Below are 20,674 nucleotides of genomic sequence, written 5' to 3' on the forward strand. Positions count from 1 at the left end.
AAAAATGGAAAAAATAACTAAGAGGTTGTTTTATCTTATATAACATAAAGAAGAGAACATTTCTGTTTTTAATTTCCTTTTGAAGTATATGGCTTCAGACAATCAAATAAATTGTTACAATGTCTATGGCTTACTAGTTTATTTCATTTAGGCATCATGTTAATGAGTCCAAGTTTCAGATTCATCCCCAGGTAAGCCAATAAATTTACTCTGGCTTAGAACCAACTCCACCCAGATTCAGCCAGCCAATATTGCAGAATTGTTTCTTGAGACTGGTTGAGTATGGGTAGATGGATTGGTGCAACTCTCACCACCTCCTGGAAAATCCACTCATACCCAATGTTGTATGAAGAGTGAATTTGAAGCCAAAAACTCAGCCTCTGTGCACTTGTGCCGAATCGAATCTCAGAGACAGAGTTTTGGGTGAAGTAGAAAGTAACAGCTTTATTGCTTTGCCAGGCAAAGAGGGACACAGTGGGCTCATGCCCTTCAAAAACTGTGTGTCCCCACCTGGGAAAATTTGGTGAGGAGTTTTATAGAAGAACAGGGTTGCTGATAAGATCAGGGTGTGGGAAGGGCCTGCACTCCTTACTCTGGGCTCAGGAAATCTCTTGATAAGCTTCTCTGGTTCTTTTAACCTGGCCTTTGATCTTTTCTGGAATGAAGAATGCTAACACTTTCCATTTGTTGGGGAGTTTAGTTAGTAAAGAGCTCAAAGATATTGTTATGTGTATCCCTTGAGGCAGAATCAGTACCCTGCCCCAAGGCTACAATATTGTTTCTTGGCTACTCCTCCCTTGTCTCTGCATCCCCTCCCTTCTCTGATTATAAACTGTTCAAATCTGCCCTTTGGAACTCAGGGAAGGTCATGGAGGCTGGAGTCTGTTCCTTACAAGCAATGAATGGGGGACACAGAAGGCTTCTGTGCCCAGGAGCCCCACAGGGTCCTGCTTGGTTTCAGTTTCTTCATAGAAAAACAGCAGCTTCTTGGTACAAATGCTGCAAAGCCCAGTGGTTGAGCATATGGACTTTCTAGACAAGCTATCTGAGTGTATATCCTGGCTTCCGGCTTACTAGACATTCAACTCTAGGCAAATTACTTAACCCCTCTGCCTCAACTGCTCCATCTGAGAAGTAGATCAGATAGTATTATATAATTCATTGGGTAGTTGAAAGGATTAACTGAGGTGATACATTTAAAGTTCTTCTGGCACATTAGTAAATGCTCAGAAAATGTTACTACACCCAGTCTCTTGTTTTAGAAAGCAGCTTCTCAACTTCCATGATGGTTGTGGAACTCAAAGATTGTACACATTGTTCTTGTGACCCTGTTTGGGTTCAATACAAAGGGTGATCACTGTGGATTTAACATAGATAATGTTCTTTGGCAGGCCTGGATCTCCATTCTTTATGGAATGTAGTAAGTTGGATGTGACCTGCCATCAGCCTATTGCCATTTAAATGAATGCAAATGAAAGCCCAGACTTCTGTCCCACAGATGAGTGAGTCAGGGATTCCAACCCAGCAAACTGCCTGTTTATGTAATAAATCATTGAAAGCTCTCTCTGTGTGGCATTTTCTAGTTTTACTTAAAATCTGTTGCTGAAGCCAGAGGTGCCCTGAGAGAGAGGTTGTGTGAGGAGAATTTAGCCATGAAAAAAGCTTATCTTAATCTTTTTCACAGGTATTCTGTGTCTTGACAATCTCAGGGAATTTTACTGGCAGGTTGTCTTGAGCCTCCTGTTGCAGAAATTGGAATGCATGCACCACTAGATGAGACAAACAGATGGTGTAGATCAGAGATTTTCCACTTTCTACTGAGAAATTTGAAAAGATGGGGGAAAATTAGAATCACCATTGATGGAGAGAAAATTTCCAGATTCCTTATCAGTTAAAATCATTACCTGAAGCAAAAGGTGCTCTCCTACAAAATTATGTTTTATTTAAAATGAATTATTTTCACTTTCTGTAATGTTCAAATAATTCTACTAAGGATGAAAGTGAAAATTATATAGTAAATGGAACAGCTGCAATTTTGTTATGTGGCTATAGCATTTTCCTTATAGTAGTCATTAGATCTATTTTTTAAGTAGTGTGTCTAAGATGTACATTTAATTAGGTTTGCAAACCTCTCTAAACAGCACTGTTGACATAAAGACTTGAAGCCCCCATACAGCTTTTGTAAACTAGTTGAGTCTCAGAATTTTCAGGGCCTCTTTCATTCTGTGTTATAGAAATGATACATTTGGGGCAAAGGGAAAATACAGCATCATATGTATTATTTTATTTTAAGTTTTACTTGCTAGAAATACAGTGTTATTATTCTTCAGAATAGTATCTTTCAGATCCTCCTTTCTTTTTGGTGTGAAGGTATAGAGGGAGGCTAGTCTATAGAGTCTGGTATGTCTGGTTTATTTCACTTAGCATAATGCCCTCCAGGTTCATCCAAGTTACAAATGGCAGAATTTCCTTCTTTTTTAGGCTTGAATAGTATTCCATTCTCTGTCTCTGTCTCTGTCTCTCTCTCTGTCTCTCTCTCTCTCTCTCTCTCTCTCTCTCTCTCTCTCTCTCTCTATATATATATATATATATATATATATATACACACACACACACAGTAAAGTTATTGTATAAAGATAATGTATAAAGTTTTCTTTATCCATTCATCCATTGATGGACACCTAGGTTGTTTCCATACCTTAGCTAATGTGAATAATGCAGCAATGAACATAGAAGTATAGATAACTCTTTGAGATAGTGAGTTTCCTTTGGATACATACCCAGAAGTGGGATTGCTGGATTATATGGTAGTTCTATTTTAAATTTCTTAGGGAAACTCCATACTGTTTTCTGTACTGGCTGCACAGCTTCACATTCCCACAACAGTGTACAAGGGTTTCCGTTTCTCCACAGCCTCACCAGCATTTGTCATTGCTTGTCTTTTTGATGATACACATCCTAATAGTTGTGAAGGTACAGCTCAGGGTTAGAACATTTGATAGCAGATGTGATTTCAATGAATTGAAATGCAAGTTAAAGATTTTGAGATGGGATGATTATCCTGGATTACCTGGGTGTAATCACAAGGGTCCTTATAAATAGGAGAGGGAGGTGGGAGAATCAGACTCAGAGAAGGAGATGTGAAGGATGGAAGCAGAGGTTGGAGTGATGTGATTGCTTGCCTAGATACAGAAGAGGACTTGAAGATGGAAGGGGGTCACTAACCACAGAATTCAGCTGGCCTTTAGAGGCTGGAAAAGATAACAACAAAAGGATTCTGTCTTAGAACCTGCAGAAGGAACATAGCCCTCTTAGCACTTTAATTTTAGCCTTATAAAAAAATTATTTTGGACTTCTGTCCTCCAGAAGTATAAGATAATAAATTTACGTTGTTTTAAGTCTTTAAATATGTGGTAATTTGTTACAGCAACAATAGAAATCTAATACATATAGGAAACAGTTCATGAACTGCACTATTGAGAACTCAGAGTTTAGAATTCACTTACTCTGGTGAATATAGAGGAAGCATCCAGCATCTATTGCCACTCCAGTGGCTGTCAATGTTCCCAGCCAAACTGGGTCTATTCCCTAATCTCCAAGTGTGTCCTCCAAGTCTTCCTGCCTCTTTGCTGATGTTCTTACTGCCCCTCCTCCTGAACTATCCTCTTGTTATTCTGTTCAGACTATTTTCCAGCCAACAGCTTCGCTTGTTTTTATAGATATACTGTTGTCTCTGTCCTGAATTACTGTCATTTAGCTGAGAGAAAAATCACTTTTCTTGGTTTAGCTGTGGAAAACTGCATACTCCTTTTGTGAGCAAAGATTGTAAGCCTAAACGAGTCTCAAATTTAGTTACTGCCTAAAGTAGTGATAAGGAAATTCAACTCATAAACATTTGGTGAACAGCCATTATCTTCAAGTCATAGGGATTATATGAGAGGAAATGTGAAGAATGAAGTCTATACCTAGGGAGCTCACAGTCCTATGGATATGACAGATAAGGTCATAAGTAAGCAAACAAGGCAGTGTGTGACAAGTGCTGTAGGTGATATTAAATGGAAAGAATAGGGCTTTGCCGTCAGAAGGACCTGGATGATTTATGTCACTTACTAGTTTTCTGTTACCCTGATTTCCTCGTATTAATTTTTATCTGAAAAAATGTGCAAATTAATTTCTACTTCACTAATGGCTGTGAGGATTAAATGACAGGATTGATTGGTTGGTTTACTGATTAATTCAACAAATATATGCTTAGTGCCTACTATGTGCTGGAGCCTATTCAAAGTTCTGGGAACATATTTGCACATGAAATAAATTCCCAGGGCTCATGGATCTTATATTGTGGTAGGAAGAGACATTGAATAAACATATAAATGGATAAAGATAATATCAATTAATGAAAAATATTATACAGTTAAAAAAGAAAAAGTCAGAGCATGACTGAGGGGAGGGAGATGCAAAGGAGACTATCCCCAGCATCAGTGCACAGTTCCTGAGATTGCGTTAAGTTCCTGTCACTTAGAAAAGGATTCCAGTTTGTGAATTTTGCAAACTTTGATGAGGAAGTAGTGTTTGAATTTTAAAGTTGAGGAAGATTTCAGCAGGAAGGGGTGGCAGGGAAAGGTATTAAAGCTTTGAGATGAAAATATCCATAGGTGCAAACATGTTAATGTGTGTGTTATTTCTGAGAAAGTACATTATTTCTCCCATTCATCAGACTCTATTTCACACCAATTGCGTTCCAATTTTGAGTAAGGGGCATTAAACTCACAGGGCTTTGGCCTAAAGTTGGGAAGCATTCTCTCCTCCAGTGATCTAGCTGATTGGCTCTGCTGCTTTCTATAGTTCAGCCAGCTCTGAAAGTTTGGACCAACTTGTTGACCCAGGAAACTGGACCACCAGGCAGGCTCCTGGTAATCAAGTTTTATCTCTATTTCCTATGTAACTTTCCTTCTTTCCCTCTCTCTCTCTTTTTAAAAATTTGGCTGTTGTTTCCAGTAGAATAAATCCCTCCTTGATTGCCAGAGATATTTGCCTAGCTTGCTTAATAATCTCAATTTGCTAGGTTCAAATTTGCAAGACAAATTCAACTTGAGGGAAAAAAATGGGAGAGGTGGAGTGAGGGTGTGGGGTGCCGGAGGGAAGAGAGGGTAGGAGAGGTCAGGGATGCCTTTGGTTCACCACAGGATGTTCAGACTCTCACCAAAGGAAAAGCAAACAAATAGCAAACTGCCTGCATCATGGGCTTAAGCCCACAGCTGTAACAGAAGGGGAGGGAATTCCTAAATTCTCACGGATGTGGCCTACATGAGTGTGTGCAGGAACAGCCCAAACCTTAATTTTTGGTTCTTTGGAATTTTAATTTTTTAAAATAAACTTTTTATTTCCTTGAGGATAAAGGATTCCTATCCTTCCTCATCTCTGTTCAAATTTCACCACTAGAGCTTTTTTTTTTCAAATGCAGGAAGCTGCCCTCCAGCTTTCTCCCCTCTCAAAGATTGTGTCTTTTCCTTTTCCCCCTTATTTTTTTGAATGAATTATCTATTCATGTTTCCTCCATTGCCTAACCACTTACTCATTTGCAGTCCAGTTCTTCTAACAATCTAGTTTCTGTCCTCAGCAGTCTACAGAAATTGTTTTCTCTTTATCAAAACCTATTTGCCAGTTTTGATAACCTGCATCATGTCCTGGTCACCTCTAGGTTTATTATATTCTCTTGGCTTATCTTTTTATTTACATGTGTTCTTCTCTCTTCATTTTCCAAATATAGGCATTTTTTGAGACTTTGTTTTCAACCTTCTTATCTTTCCTCTCCTTTGGCATTTTTTCTTGTTTCAGTAGCTCCAATGATCTTTCTCTCAAACTCTCGGTCCAAATCCCCAACTACCTGATAGATGTTTCCATCCATGTTCTCTCATCAGCTTCTCAGTTTAGCACATCAGTGAGATTCACTTTCTTCCTCTGATGCCTCCAATCAGATGTATTTTTAAAGGTCTCATAATTAATGCATTTTTTTCAAGGAATATAGATGAAAAATGATACATGAAAACAAGATATTCAGTTCTTCAGTTGCTGGTGCTTTTCATTTTAAGTGTTCCCCTGGTAAAGTTTTTAAGGCAGTCTGGTACACATTTTCAAGGACAATTTTCAAAAAGGGGTCCAACACACTCTTCTAAACTGAACATAAGAATTCAAGCATTTGAAACCCATTTCTAGAAGGTCCTGTAGAAAAGCTACTCCATCTTAATACGTTTATCATTCTATTATGGAGCCTCACCACATCTCTTTACATGCAAAGTTTCTAAGTTCCTAGCTGTCTTAGACTGAAAATTATTTTATTTTGTACTTTTTATAAGTTCTTTTGTGAATATCATAATTCTCTCTACAACCTGGGGAAGCCTATGGTGATATGAGTATTTTAAAAAAATCCCCAATTAGCCTTCCCATGTCACCACCACCTGATACTTTACTGCACAAAAACCAGGTTTAGAAGTTGTTTTTCTTCCCAAGTCTCTAGCTGCTGCCCTGCCAGCATTGAGCAAGGCTTGTGCAGCTAGTCACAGGCAGGGTTTCCTGTCAATAGGCAAGAGGAAGCAGTGCTTTTGGATGAACCCTCATTGTCCCGGCTGGAACAGTGATCACCAGGCAGTGATAAGGACCTTTTTCAAACCTACTCAATCTGCACGAATCTCCCTGACCTTGTTAGGGAGAAGAGGAACGAAGGGGCGGTTACTAAGTGTTGGGAACACTCTTCCTCGGGCCCTCATATCCCAGTCATCGAAAAAAGCTAAAACACACTGAGTAAGATGATTCTTTTAAATAGTCAGAATGTTTATCTTGCCAAGGCTTTGGATCTTGTTGTTGTGCAAAGTGAATATAAAATTATGTCATGACATCAATTATTTTAAAATAATAATTAATAGATGATCTTAATTTTAATTAAAAAATCAGATATTGTAATGTGTTCCAGAATGTATTTGACTTGTCTATGTTCTTTTATTTGGAGTAATTCATGAGTTTAGCATCTTCCACTTAAGAAAGCTATGTCACAGAGTATCCTTTTGTTTCACCTTTATATATTCCTCACTCTTTCCATCTCATTCTTTTTTCCTTCAAGGGGTCTTACATCTAAAAGATGTTTCTTAAATATTTGTTGAATAAGTGCTTTATACAATGAAATACATATCATCAGCTTGTCTTTCCTTCACCTAAAACTTGACATAAGTGTGATATCGTCTCAGTTATTTTAATTACCTTTAATATGTTAAACCAAAACCATTATTCCCATTTTCCAGATGACAAAACTGAACCCCACAGAGGTTACATGAATTTGTGTGTGTGTGTGTGTGTGTGTGCACGTTATGGTGAGTCAGGGATCTAGAGAGTATTTTGGCTTGTAGATAGCAAGTACATTAACAATAGTCTCTGACTTTGGCTGTTGTTGCCAGTGACCTATGATCCTAAAATAGAATGAAAAAACTCCCATAATTTAAATAACTTTCTTTGTAAGGAGTATTAACTTAGTGATATGCTAGGAGAAAAATTTAAGCAGTTAAACGATGATTTTGGTGTGTCTTCATTACCCAGAGATTGACAGCTAGTAGAGCTCCATTGTTCACAAGTATTTACATTGAACCTGTCAGCTAGTGAGGGTACATCCAGAGTGCTCCTTATCATGAAATTCTATTTAAAATTTATAAGGGCTAGAATGGGGTCCTAATTCTAGGTGAACTGGTATTAAAAAGTATTTTCCAAGTAAGTGTAGGAAAGCAAAAAACAAAACAAAACAAAAAACAAAAGTTCTATTTTATTTCTTAGAATCACTACTATATTTTAAAATAAAATATTTTGAGTTCTTCCCATAGACAGTAAGCACAGGTTTGAGGGCTTTGGATTTAGATAATCTGAGTTTGAGTTCCAGATGCAATATCTTGAAATTTTGTTTAATCACTCTGAACTAAATGACATCATTTTTACAATGTCAAAATATAAATGAACAATAATGCATGATAAGCACAGCAGTAGTAGTAGGTGTTTAAAAACAGTAGCTGTTATAATTATTCATACTTAATATTTGCTATCATTATTATTTTAAATATACTTATTCTGTTTTTCAGTCAATGGTTTTACCTCTGTCTACCAATTTAAGTACTAACCTTTATTTTTTCACCAGTAAATGTTATACTCTGAATAAATATATTAGATGCCATTCATATTGATCGTGTGGGAATAATGTCTATTTATAAAAGATTGCTTTTCTCTTATTGAAAAATCATAGAAATTTGTGATAGATATGTGGCCTTATTTACTTCTGTTATTAATTGAGCATTCTTCACTTGAATTTATATCATAAAATAGCATGTTACTTTATAGAATTCAAGACTCACATTGTGTGTATGGTTGTGTGTGTTTTTGTGTTGCCGATAAACCGTAATATAATATCATGCAAATATATATCCAACATGATATATGCAAGACTGAAGTAAGATGTGGTTTGACTTGTTTAAGTAAGATGTGTTTAATTTGACTCAAATTTCTGGAATTTCCAGAAATACACATAAATGATCTAATATAAAATATGTGTGATACCAGCATGACAGATTTCTTTAAAGCCAAAAACCTTCTTAAAATTTGTTACAAAAATAAGTATAACAACATGTAAGGCAGAATTTGCAGATCATATTCAGCATCTGGAGAGCATTCTGAATATGTTCTATAGATATTCCACACTAAAGGGGCATGTATTTTCAAATTCATTTGAATCTAAGAAATGAAAATTTTCAGATCAAATAGTTTAGTTTTAAATGGTTTTATAAGGATGCTAACACAATGTCATGTGTACTGCCATTACACAAAATGGCAGTATGGTTATTTGGGAGTATTTGTTTGAAAACTGTACCGTGTGTCTACATATACCGCAAATCTCTGTTAAGGGTATATGTAAGTATCTGGTATAGTTCCAGATTAGGTGCTCAGGTCAGGGATAGCTGGATTGTGTATGTCTACTGGCCTTCCTCCCCTACAGCATTCTGGCCTACCTCATAATTCTTCCACATCTCACCCTTCCTCCACTGCCTTGCACACAGAATAAAGGCTACTATGTTATGCAGCTCCAGAGGGTGACATTTACATTATAGTTTATGTATGTAAATGATGCCCCCTGGAGTTGTGCGATGCTCAGCACATTGACCACAGACAGTAGCCCCTCCAAAAACTGGCTAAAATACACGCTAACGAAATAGCAGCTTAGGAGTCCAAATTCATGATGCAAATACTCTTTTCTTAACAAATCTAGGTTTTTGTTTGGTAGGGTATACCATTGTTAACCTTTACACCCTCCTCCCATCTTGCTCAACCAACCTGCACCTCCAGGTGTAAGTATAGGCAATTACATTGCTTATCACTTGACCTCTCTTTAACTATGGTCTTGTGATATATTTTTGGAAACCTATTTAATATACAAAGATTTTTGCATTTTTCTACTTCTCTTTGATTTTTGAATGGTGAGGAATATTCTACCTAAACCTCTTAATATCTCTCATGATTAAAAATAACTTATAAGATAATCAAAAGAATCACCATTCTTCATTTGGTTTGGCCAGGACAGTATAGAACTGGGGCTTGTAGAAGGGCCTGAAGAAATTCCATGACATCAATCTCAAAAGCTAAATGTTATTTGCTAACATGTTTTAGTCTCTATTAATAGTCCTATTTTAATTTATTATTTATGAGTTGCCTAAAATCTTGTTTATTTTTTTAAAGTACAACCAACCAGAGAAATTGATTCTATAAGTTTGGATTCATTATATGAAGCAGACTAATAATACAATCATCTTGTGGGGTAGAAGCCATAAGCTGAATTTTCTGATTTTCTTATTCTTACTGTATACTGACACTTAACAGCAGAGTATTCATTCTTCCAGATAAGTGGGTTATTTTTAGCCAGGAATTACTTGAGGTCAGGGACTCTGCTTTATTTATCTCAATTTCCTTAATGCCTAACAGAGTGTTGGGAATGTAATAAGCACTGAATGTGTGTTTGTTGAAATTTAATATCCTTTTTTGGATCTATCCTAGTTCCATTATATCTTTGAGGTAGAGTAAGGAGATGTACAAAAAAGTGTTGTGGATTTAGATGTTGATTATTTTTATTTATGTGTTTCCATGGGCACATAAATTCTTTTTATTTTGCAGCTAATAGAACATTATGATAAGGTGGCACCATTTTTATATTTTTGAGCCATAGAAGTAAATTGAGCTAAAAAGCATTATGAGTTTGAGTATATATTAAAATTTCAACAGGATAATGTCACATTGTTGTATTGTTATTGAGATATTTTAAATTTTGTTAGTTGAAATTGTGCACATTGTATAGGCTTAAAAAATCTAATGTGCTAGCTATGTAGAAGTTACAACAGCAATGCTTACATTTGGATGATGCTTTACAATTTCATGTCTAGTATCTAATTTTATCAAGGCAACAACTCAGTGAGGTAGGTCCTTTTTATATCCCTTTTACATAAGAGGACATTGAGATACAGAGAAAGTTAGTCATTTGCTTTGATTATACAGCTCACAAGGTTATAGCAGATTATCTGATTCCAAATCCAGTGCTTCTTCCTAGACTTGGATAAGTCATTGGTCTTTCTCAACCTCTATTTCTGCACCTGTAAAATTGGCATCATAATATTTGTCTTTCAGAGGTGTTATAATAAATAAAGGTAATCAGTGTTAAGTATTTGACACTCAATAAATAGTGGCTATGCTCCTAGTTTGAACATAAAGGGCATAATCATCATAAAGGTCATCATCAGTTGATGAGACAACCAGCTAGTCAGAAGTACTTATATTCCCACCAAGAGTAGGAATGAAACTGCCAAAAAGAAAAATAGGGGTAGCCTTATAGTGAGAGATTGGAGGTGATACATACTTAAACGAATGTGATCACAATAACATGCAGTCATTGATAATGAGTTACTTAGAAGGAACATGCAGCACTGAATGCCATAACAGGAACCAAACCACTGTTACCTGGAGAGCTTGAGGACTGGGACTGCCTTGGAAGTCTTTAAACCCCTGCAGAGAGGGAGACACCCAATAAACACTGATGGAATGAATGAAATAATCATATACTGCACTGTGACCTCTTTCATAATGCTGTCTTGTGTTGGGTTGATAAATCAATTTATCAGTTTGTCTTCATAAAGCATTTTCTGTAATCACACTTTGTCTCCCCATGAAGTAAGTGCTTATGTTCCATAAGATGTCAAGTATATTCCCTTGAGCATAATATATTTTCAATAGGTATTATTTGCTTCAGTGATTGTCAAGAGACTGTGGCAGAACACTTTTGCCTCTCTTGCTTTGGACTGTCCTTTAAGAAGTTAGGTTGCCCAGTCTGTGGAAAGTAACCTTTGGTGGCCCATGTTTTCTTTCAGTGTAGGTGCTTTCAACACAGAATTTAGAAATGTTCGTTAACCCCTGCATTAGATAGATGCATCTTCCATTGGTTTGATTCTTGGGAAAGTACTTTATTGGCCCACTATTTTACTAGTAGCCTGCTATATTACTAGACTACTTATTCGCCTGCTATATTCCTAGATTTTCCCTGTTGTGGGCATGGGAATGGCCAACACAAAGTCTGAGAATCATGCCAAGTGGGAAAATTGAGATGGGAGCAGTGGTCAAAAAACCTGATCATTCACTCTTCTCTTTTCTGTGGAAATAGGTACGAAAATGAGTTTCTATGCCTTTTTTGCCATCATTATGATTTTTAAAAAATTATTTAAAAAGACTGAGAACTTTTTAAAAAAATTATTTATTTATTATTATTTTTTTTTGCGGTACGCGGGCCTCTCACTGTTGTGGCCTCTCCCGTTGCGGAGCACAGGCTCAGCGGCCATGGCTCACGGGCCTAGCCGCTCCGCGGCATGTGGGATCTTCCCGGACCAGGGCACGAACCCGTGTCCCCTGCATCGGCAGATGGACTCTCAACCACTGCGCCACCAGGGAAGCCCTAGAGAACTTTTAAAAGAATAATTTTGAGTAACTTAATCATGATTGCTGTCTAAAACCAGAATAGATTGACTGACAGGGAGCAGTGAATCTTCAGTCAACAGGAGCATTCAAACATACTTCAGAGACAGGATCTCTAAGATAAGGTTATTTCTTGAGTCAAGTCTATGATTGTAAGCATGGTCTCTCCCTTTATGTTACTATGAAAGAATTGACCTAAACCTTTATTTAGGATGTTATGAGAAATTGACCCCAAGTGAAAATCTCCTGAGAATTAGAACACTTGTAACTCACATTTTCAAAAACCCTTGTAAAGATCAAAATGCTGGAGAAGAATGAACAACTGTAATCTGGCCTAAGCCATCCATGAATTTTCTTCTTGGTGAAATGGGTAATGCTAATTCTTAGAGGTTTAATTTGTAATCATTGTGGCTGGAAGAGAGAATTTTTCTCAAAAGAAGGCTTTTGGATTGTTCACTTTTTCCCCATTAGGCAAACTAATAGGATTAACAGTTAAATTTTTAAGAGAACACAATTTGGCAGGAGTTTAAGTCAGTCTATATTTGGGATTGGGAAGTGATTTTAGACATTGCATCAAGAGACAAATAGCTCAATTTGCCAGGAATCTGATACTATTTTATTTGTCCTTTCTTCCATGGTAAAATATGAAAATTTCTTTAGGAAAGGTAGTTTACTGTGACCTAGGTTACCCATTAAATGTCAAATAAAAAGTAAAACATTTATACAGACTGAACCAAAGCATATAGTTTATACAAAAGAACAGAGTATTAAGATGCTGTATTAGTTTTCTACTGCTGCCTAACAAATTGCCACAAACTCCGTGACTTAAAGCAACACAAGGTTACTATCTCACAGTTTCCAGAGGTTAGGAGTTCAGGTAGGGCTTAACTGAGTCCTCTTCTCAGTGTTGCAGACGACTGCAGTGCAGGTGTTGGCTGCAGCTGGATTTTCATCTGGGTTCAGGGTCTTTTTCTAAGCTCACTGATTGTTGGCAGAATTCAGTTCCTTAAGGCCTCAGCTCAACTAACAAGTGGGAGGAGGATGAGACAGTTTGGGAGTGACAAAAGTGGGACAAAAGTGGTCAGCAGAACATCATGGGAAACATGTGAAAGGTGGGAAGGAGCTGGTCAAAAGGGCTGAATGCTACAGAGAGCAGAAACAGATACCCATAGTTACTTGGTGTGGTATTTTGGAAGTTATCCATGATCTTTGAGGTGGCAATTTACAATTGTTAAGAATTAATAACCTAATGGTACTAGGAAATGAGGTTAAAAGACAGAAGGGATTCTTTCCCAGTGTCATCAAGTGTGCTAATCAATTGCAGCTATTTTTTCACAATAATACATTTGCCACCTCTGTCATCTTCAGACTGGAAGACACATGAAGTGGGTATGATATTTCTCAGGTCATAGCTCGCTTCTACAAAAATTAATTTTTCTATAAATGGAATGTATTTCTAGTGCAAGTCTCCTTTCTACCTGATGGTAGGAAACTCAGTTATCTTCAAGTAAATTCAATCCATATGATGAGTTCTTTCATTTTGAGTCTTTAACTTGGTCAAAGAAGAGGTCAGTGACTTGCTCTGGGGATTCAGGTGCACATGTGACAGCCAGGTTTTTCTTTCAGGAGGGTGCATTTGGGCCTCAGCAGTTCTCTGACATGTGCCATCATGGGCTATGATGAAAATCATCTGGTTTGCTTGTGGGTCTATTTCCACTGCATTCACTGTGATGTTGCAGTCCTATGGACTCTACCATCAGATCTATGTGGGTCTATTTCTACCCTGCTTCCCTCTGTCTTTTTTCCCCTTGTATACCAGACATATCTGGTATTAATAGTTCACTCTCAGTCCCTTCCAGCTTCCCCTAGGGAGCTCAGAAAACTCAAAGGTTCACCTGAGCTGCTGAGGGCCAGGGTGAGGTGGCTAAGGATAGTGCTTTTCTATCTTAGGTCCTCACTGCCCAGACCTACCCCGTGGTCATTTCTACCTGATGGCTACAACACATACTGGGGCAGATGGCATCTCTAAGGAGTTCTTTGCCTCTTTGGGCTTTTCCTCTTCCCTCAGATAGCCTCAAACATGTCTGGCTGGATTATCCAAAGTCAGCCCCCATCCCCAACCTATTGTACTCAGAGTAGGGTATCATGCCACTTCTCAGGACCTCAGAGATGTTTACGCTGTCTTCTGTCCTCCACAGAACTCCTTCCAATTCCTTTATGTTGCTTGCCGGGGTAGGGTTATGTAGCTCATCACAGTTTTTTCTTTTCAGTCTATTTTTTTTTAAGATTTATTTTATTACTTATTTTATTTTATTTATTTTTGGCTGTGTTGGGTCTTAGTTGTGGAGTGCAGGCTTCTCTCTAGTTGTGGCGTGTGGGTTATTTTCTCTTCTCTAGTTGTGGCACGCAGGCTTCAGGGCTGGTGGGCTCTGTAGTTTGCAACATGTAGGCTCTCTAGTTGAGGCGCACGAGCTCAGTAGTTGTGGCGCGTGGGCTTAGCTGTCCCCGGCATGTAGGATCTGAGTTTCCTGACCAGAGATCGAACCTGGTCCCCTGCATTGTAAGGCAGATTCTTTACTCCTGGACAACCAGGGAAGTCCCAGTCTATCTGTTAAATGATATAAAATGTATGTTAGACTTAGTCTCCTCTAGAGATTATTCTTTTGATTTCAAAATACTAAGATCTTCTGAATTAGAATCTTTGGCTTTCACAACAATTACCCTTGCTATGAGTTGCAAGAACTTATTTGGAGCTAAAGCCAAGAATTGGCCTCTGATTCTGCATGCAGCTGTGTTAGTCATGCCTCAATCCAGTGTGTGCTGCTCCTTTCATGAGGGGGTGGTCACAGGAAGTGTGTGTTGAGGGTTGGGGATGGGGACTGGGTCAGGATGGTGATGCCAAGGAGTGGAGGACCTAGTATCTCAAATTCTTATCCTTTAACACATTTATGCAATATATGCAATTTAAGAAACTTCTCTTTGACTCTTCATATGAAGAATTTTTTAAGGACTTGGGGCCTTTTGGTCTAGAGAAAATAAGCCTCTAGGAATTGTTGATCAGTGTTTCACTGAGCTGTTATTGGGTGGGGGAGCCACCAGAAAGAAGGAGGAAGGGAAATCGCATGTATTGAGTCCCTATTTTGTGTCAGTACTTTTAGGCATTTTGCTTCTGTTATTAGAGTATTCTTTACAAAAACCATATGAGGATAAGTATTATCACCCTATTTTTATAGTAGAGCAACAGAGGCTCAGGAAAAGTTAAACAGCCTGTCTTAAGAGAAGTAATAAGGCAAAGTGGTCACAAGCACAGTCTCTGGAGGCAGACTGTCTGATGTTAAACCTGGCTTTGCCACTTATCAGCTGTGTGACATTGGACAGTTTGCTTAACCTCTCTGTGTCTTGGTTTTCTTAACTGTAAATGAGGAAAATGATAATACATACTCTTAGGGTTGTTGTGAGAATTAATGTGCTAACATATACAAAGTAGTTAGAACAGTACCTGGCATTCAGTAATGCTATACGAAGGTTTTATACTATTATTATTATTTTAAGTTATCCTACCCATAAAGCTATTAAGTAACAGAGCATGAATTTAAACATAGGTCAGTCTGACTGTTTTAAAGCAAACATATATTACCACACATAATGTAATACCATATATTCATATGTGTTGTTTTATTTCTTCAAGAACTTCCTTCTGTAAATATTTATTAAGCTTTTCCTATATGTTGGAACTGTACTACATAGCATTGAGGAAGCTATCTGTATACACACAATTACATGTTGAGTGCTACAGCATCAAGAAAACTGGCTTAAATGGATTGTCTCAAATTTGGAGGTTATACTTTAGGTGGGCTGACTTAATATGTGGACTCCAACAGTGTTCTTGGGAGAAGATCTCAGTGTTCATTTCTTCTCCCAAGAAGCTGCTACCACCAACTGGGAGAAACACACCAAACATATTTAGAAACTTGAAGAATGACCCTAAATAAAGTCATGTGAGTACAGCCTCCACAGAGCAGGAGTTGATTTATAACCAAGTTACCTCTTACATGGTTAATGCCATAATAGCATGGGTTGATTTATTCAAGGATGGTGCCATAGAGTCAACCATACATGCAGTAAAAGTCAGATATGCAGAAGGAATCATAATTTCTAATCTTCTGTAACTGAGGTAATGTTGCCCTCAAGCCCCAGTCCAGTAATAGGGTGGGGAGCGAAGGAAGTGAAACGGGATTTAAGATTGCCCATTGACATTACCTTATTTTCTTCTAGTTTAAAATAATCTTACTTAAGGTTAACACAGTCTCTTTTTTGGTAAATACTTCATCCTCTGGGTTTATTTGTTTCTCTTTCATATGGTGACATCTTATTTCAAGGGGAAGCCTCTGTGTCTTTAGGTCATAAAGGAAAGGGCTTTTAGTCCATGCACTGTCCCCTGGGTTAAAAAAATCTCATTTCCAAATCATCAAAATAGGGAAGATAATGCAACTTAGTTAATTTCTAAATTCTCATATTCATAAGAGCTTTGAAAAATGTTAGTACATTGATCTGACACTCGAGATTTCAGATTGTGGCTGCTACTTCATTTATAGGGCACTAAGATATAAGAACAACAAAAAATCCGCTGGTTTTTTAATAATACTGGCTATGGCCTTAAGATCACTTTTATATTTTCAAGTTCACATCTCATTATTTTGCGCATATTATTAAATCTAAATATTTTTGCTTAATACCCAAACTGCTTTTGGAATAGCAAAGAAAGCTGTTTAAATATCTTGTGACCTATTAAAAAATGTAAATCCAAGTCTCATAGCAGCATTTTGCTGATTTGGGGCATTGCTTGGGATAATTTAATGTGAAACACAATAGAATGAGTAGATTTTTTTCAGTCTCTGCTTTTTTTAAAAAATAAATTTATTTATTTTATTTATTATTTTTGGTTGCTTTGGGCCTTCGTTGCTGTGCGTGGGCTTTCTCTAGTTGCGGCAAGCAAGGGCAACTCTTTGTTGAGGTGTGCGGGCTTCTCATTTCGGTGGCTTCTCTTGTTATGGAGCACGGTCTCTAGGCACGCGGGCTTCAGTAGTTGTGGCTCTCAGGCTCAGTAGTTGTGGCACATGGGCTTAGTTGCTCCATGGCATGTGGGATCTTCCCGGACCAGGGATTGAACCCGTGTCCCCTCATTGGCAGGTGGATTCTTAACCACTGTGCCACCAGGGAAGTCCCTCAGTCTGCTTTTAAATTTGAGTAAATGAATGTCCCAAATAATGAGACATTCCATTTATAAATGATCTAGTCTTATAGTGAGCATTGGAGGAAGGCATCAACTCATAGCACCCTAGAAGAAAATTTAGAAAATATTGTTGAATTTACTTAGTTTACTGCAAGAGCTAAAATTTTTCTCCATGAGTTCTTTTCAGTAAGAAAAAGAAATTCTTTTGTGGTAGCATTTTCTTTTTTACTTCATATTGAAGGTGAAATGCACACCATCCAGATTTTTCTCAAATGCTTTAACTGCTTAAATAATCTATTGAGAAATATTTTTCCTTCCTCTCTGAATTTAAACAGTGTTTTCTTTGTAAATTAGAATAATTGCAAGTGTCCTTTTATGAAGAACAGGGTTAATGTAGCCAATATGAGATTCTATCCTTAGAAAGCCGTGCTTGCAGAGTTGGCCTTTGGTTGATGTCTGATCATTTGAATTTCAGGAGTTGATAAGGTGGTTCACTGTGCCTAGACTGCAATACAGTGTGGTTATGCTGAAATCCTGCTTTCCTTCTGGGGGTCTGGAATTTTGGTACATGCTAAGCAGAGGGTGCCTACATGACCAGCCCCCAGTAAAAACCTTGGATGCGGAGTCTCTAGTGAGCTCCCTTCAGTAGAAACACCACCCACATGTTGCTGTATTTTCTCTTCAGGGAAGAACATGCTCTGTGTGCCCTCTTATAGGAGGAGGTGAGCACAAGGAAGCCTACACACAGATTCCCCTAGAATGCCTGTGCCTCTTCCCCTTATGATTAAGTCTTAGCTGTGAATACAACTGTATGCTGAATCCTGTGAGTCTTTTTAGAGACTCTAAACATGGAGTGGTCTTGGGCATCCCAACACACCTTTGCAATATTTTACATTTTTTAAAGAAACAACAAACCGTAAAAACATTAAAAATGGAAATGTGCTGTAACTGCTGATTTATAGGTTTTTCGTCAGAGGTTGATCAAATTTTATCTCATCATTCTCACAAGCAAATAGGTCAATATTTCTTTTTCCAGTGTTACAGTAGTAGCATTTCACAGTCCCTAAAATATGATAGGACATCAGAGATATCTGGTTTCAGTAGAAATACTGAATAAAAGAAAATGAAAATTTTGAAAAGAAACTCTGTTGTGTGAATGGTATAAATTTTAATCCAAATAAGGTTAAGAGTGGCCCTTCATAACTATTCAGCCCAGAGGGGGGAAAAATGTAGCTGGGCTGGTAAATGTGTAACAGCTGGCAAGCCTCTGTTGCCAGCTCTTATTTTAGATTACTCAGAGTCCTGGTTCTATGAAGTGTAACTCTGAATCTCAAAGAACCTTCAGAGGAGATTTTTGAAACTTCATTTCCTTTTCATTTTCTTGGGCTCATTAAGTTAGTGAAAGCAAAAGAAAGTGTGACTTAAAAGAAGGTATGTATGGTGATGAATAACAAGTTAGAAAAGCAGAGAGCTCTAACTCTTGGTGTAATGAGTTTTAAGCTGATGCCTTAACGTTGCCAGTTAAACTATTGTGAAAACTTGCCATTGACTAATTGCATGCTGGCTTATTTGGAAGAGAAAGTCTGAAAGCCAATTAAATAAATCTGAAATGGTTGTATTCCCTGAGCTATCTCTAAGTACCTATTTATAAATATGCTGGGGCTTGGAAATACATTTTTTAAAGTATTTCAAAATCCTATGAATTTTATTATTATTTCATTGAAGGAAACTGTATTACAGATTTTGCTGTACTAGAAAATAGAAATTAAAAATAAAAACTCAGTTTGCATAATGCAAAGGGCTGTCTCTGGTTGCAGACTGCTTGCTTTCCCAGACTTCATCCTCCTGTCTCTATTCCACCCCATGTTAGTATTAATTATTAAGTTATCAAAGAACTGGAATGACAATGCTTAACTAACTTAACCAGACCTGAGTGTGAATGGAAAAGTTATTGTCGTCTGTAGTATAAAACATTTATACATTACTTTTTTAGTGTTTTGAAGTGTTAGGTATAACTATAAGAACCTGTCTTATTGCCCTTGTTGCACAATTAATTCAATCCGTCATAATGTGCCCACTGATAATTACCAAAAAAACCCCATATCAATAATTTCCCCATGAATGCATAGGATTCGACACATTTTTTTCCCTAACCATTGAGAATTCTTACCTTTATTTTCATGCCTTACTACATTTAAAATTCTTTGCCTCTTCCTTGAAACATATGTCTCCCTGATCTCAACCACTTTTCTCCAGTGGTTGACAGAGGAGTATTGTAGATGTGCTTGATTGAAGAGATGTATTTTATGGAAATAACAGCTTTCTCTTGTGTATACCCTCCCAAATTTCCTGGCTACTCTGAGGAAAAGCACCATCATGCTGAACTCTTGGCCACTACTCTGATTTCTAAGTGTTATATGATTCACCCACCATATCCAATTCTCTCCTTTCTGTTCATTTGTAGGAGAATGTACTTCATGCTTCTAGCAACTTCATGGCTCTCCCCTTTACTCAGCTTCTCTCTCATTCACTGATTATATATATCTTGCTGCAAGAATTATTTCACATAAAAATATATATTCTATTTTTTTCCTGCTCAGAAACTAAGAAAATCAACACCAAATAACATATATATATATATATATATATATATATATATATATATATATATATATATATTTCTTCCTTCTTTCCCATTTTATCATCCATAGTCTTTAGACAGGGCCTACTGCTCTAGTCCAGTGAGCCCCAATCTTTAGTCATTTGAGTAAGGCCTTCATGATTGTTGCTTTATCTGTATTCTTCCTTTATTGTTATTTACTTAATGATTTTATTTAAATCAACTCCCTAGCTGGGGTTGCCTATTTCTAATTTAAATAAGCTCACTACCTCTTGTAACCTTTGTCTGATAATATTGGTACAATTGTGGAGTTAATGTCCTCATTATAATTTTTTAATTTTAATTTTTATTTTTTAATTAATTATTTTTTATTGAAGTATAGTTGATTTGTAATGTTGTATTAGTTTCAGGTGTACAACAAAGTGATTCAAATATATATATATATTCTTTTCCAGATTCTTTTCCCATATAGGTTATTACAAAATTTTGAGTATAGTTCACTGTGCTACACATTAGGTCCTTGTTGTTTATCTATTTTATATATAGTAATCTGTATATGTTACTCCCAAATTCCTAAGTTATCCCTCCCTCCTACCTTTCCCTTCGGTAACCATAAGTTTGTTTTCTATGTCTGTGAGTCTGTTTCTGTTTTGTAAATAAGTTTATTTGTATCATTTTTTAAGATTCCACATATAAGTGATATCATATGATATTTGTCTTTGACTTACTTCACTTACTGTGGTAATCTCTAGGTCCACCAATTTTGCTGCAAATGGGATTATTTC

The sequence above is a fragment of the Kogia breviceps genome, chromosome 9 (assembly GCF_026419965.1).
Source record: "Kogia breviceps isolate mKogBre1 chromosome 9, mKogBre1 haplotype 1, whole genome shotgun sequence".
Taxonomy (NCBI): Eukaryota; Metazoa; Chordata; class Mammalia; order Artiodactyla; family Physeteridae; genus Kogia; species Kogia breviceps.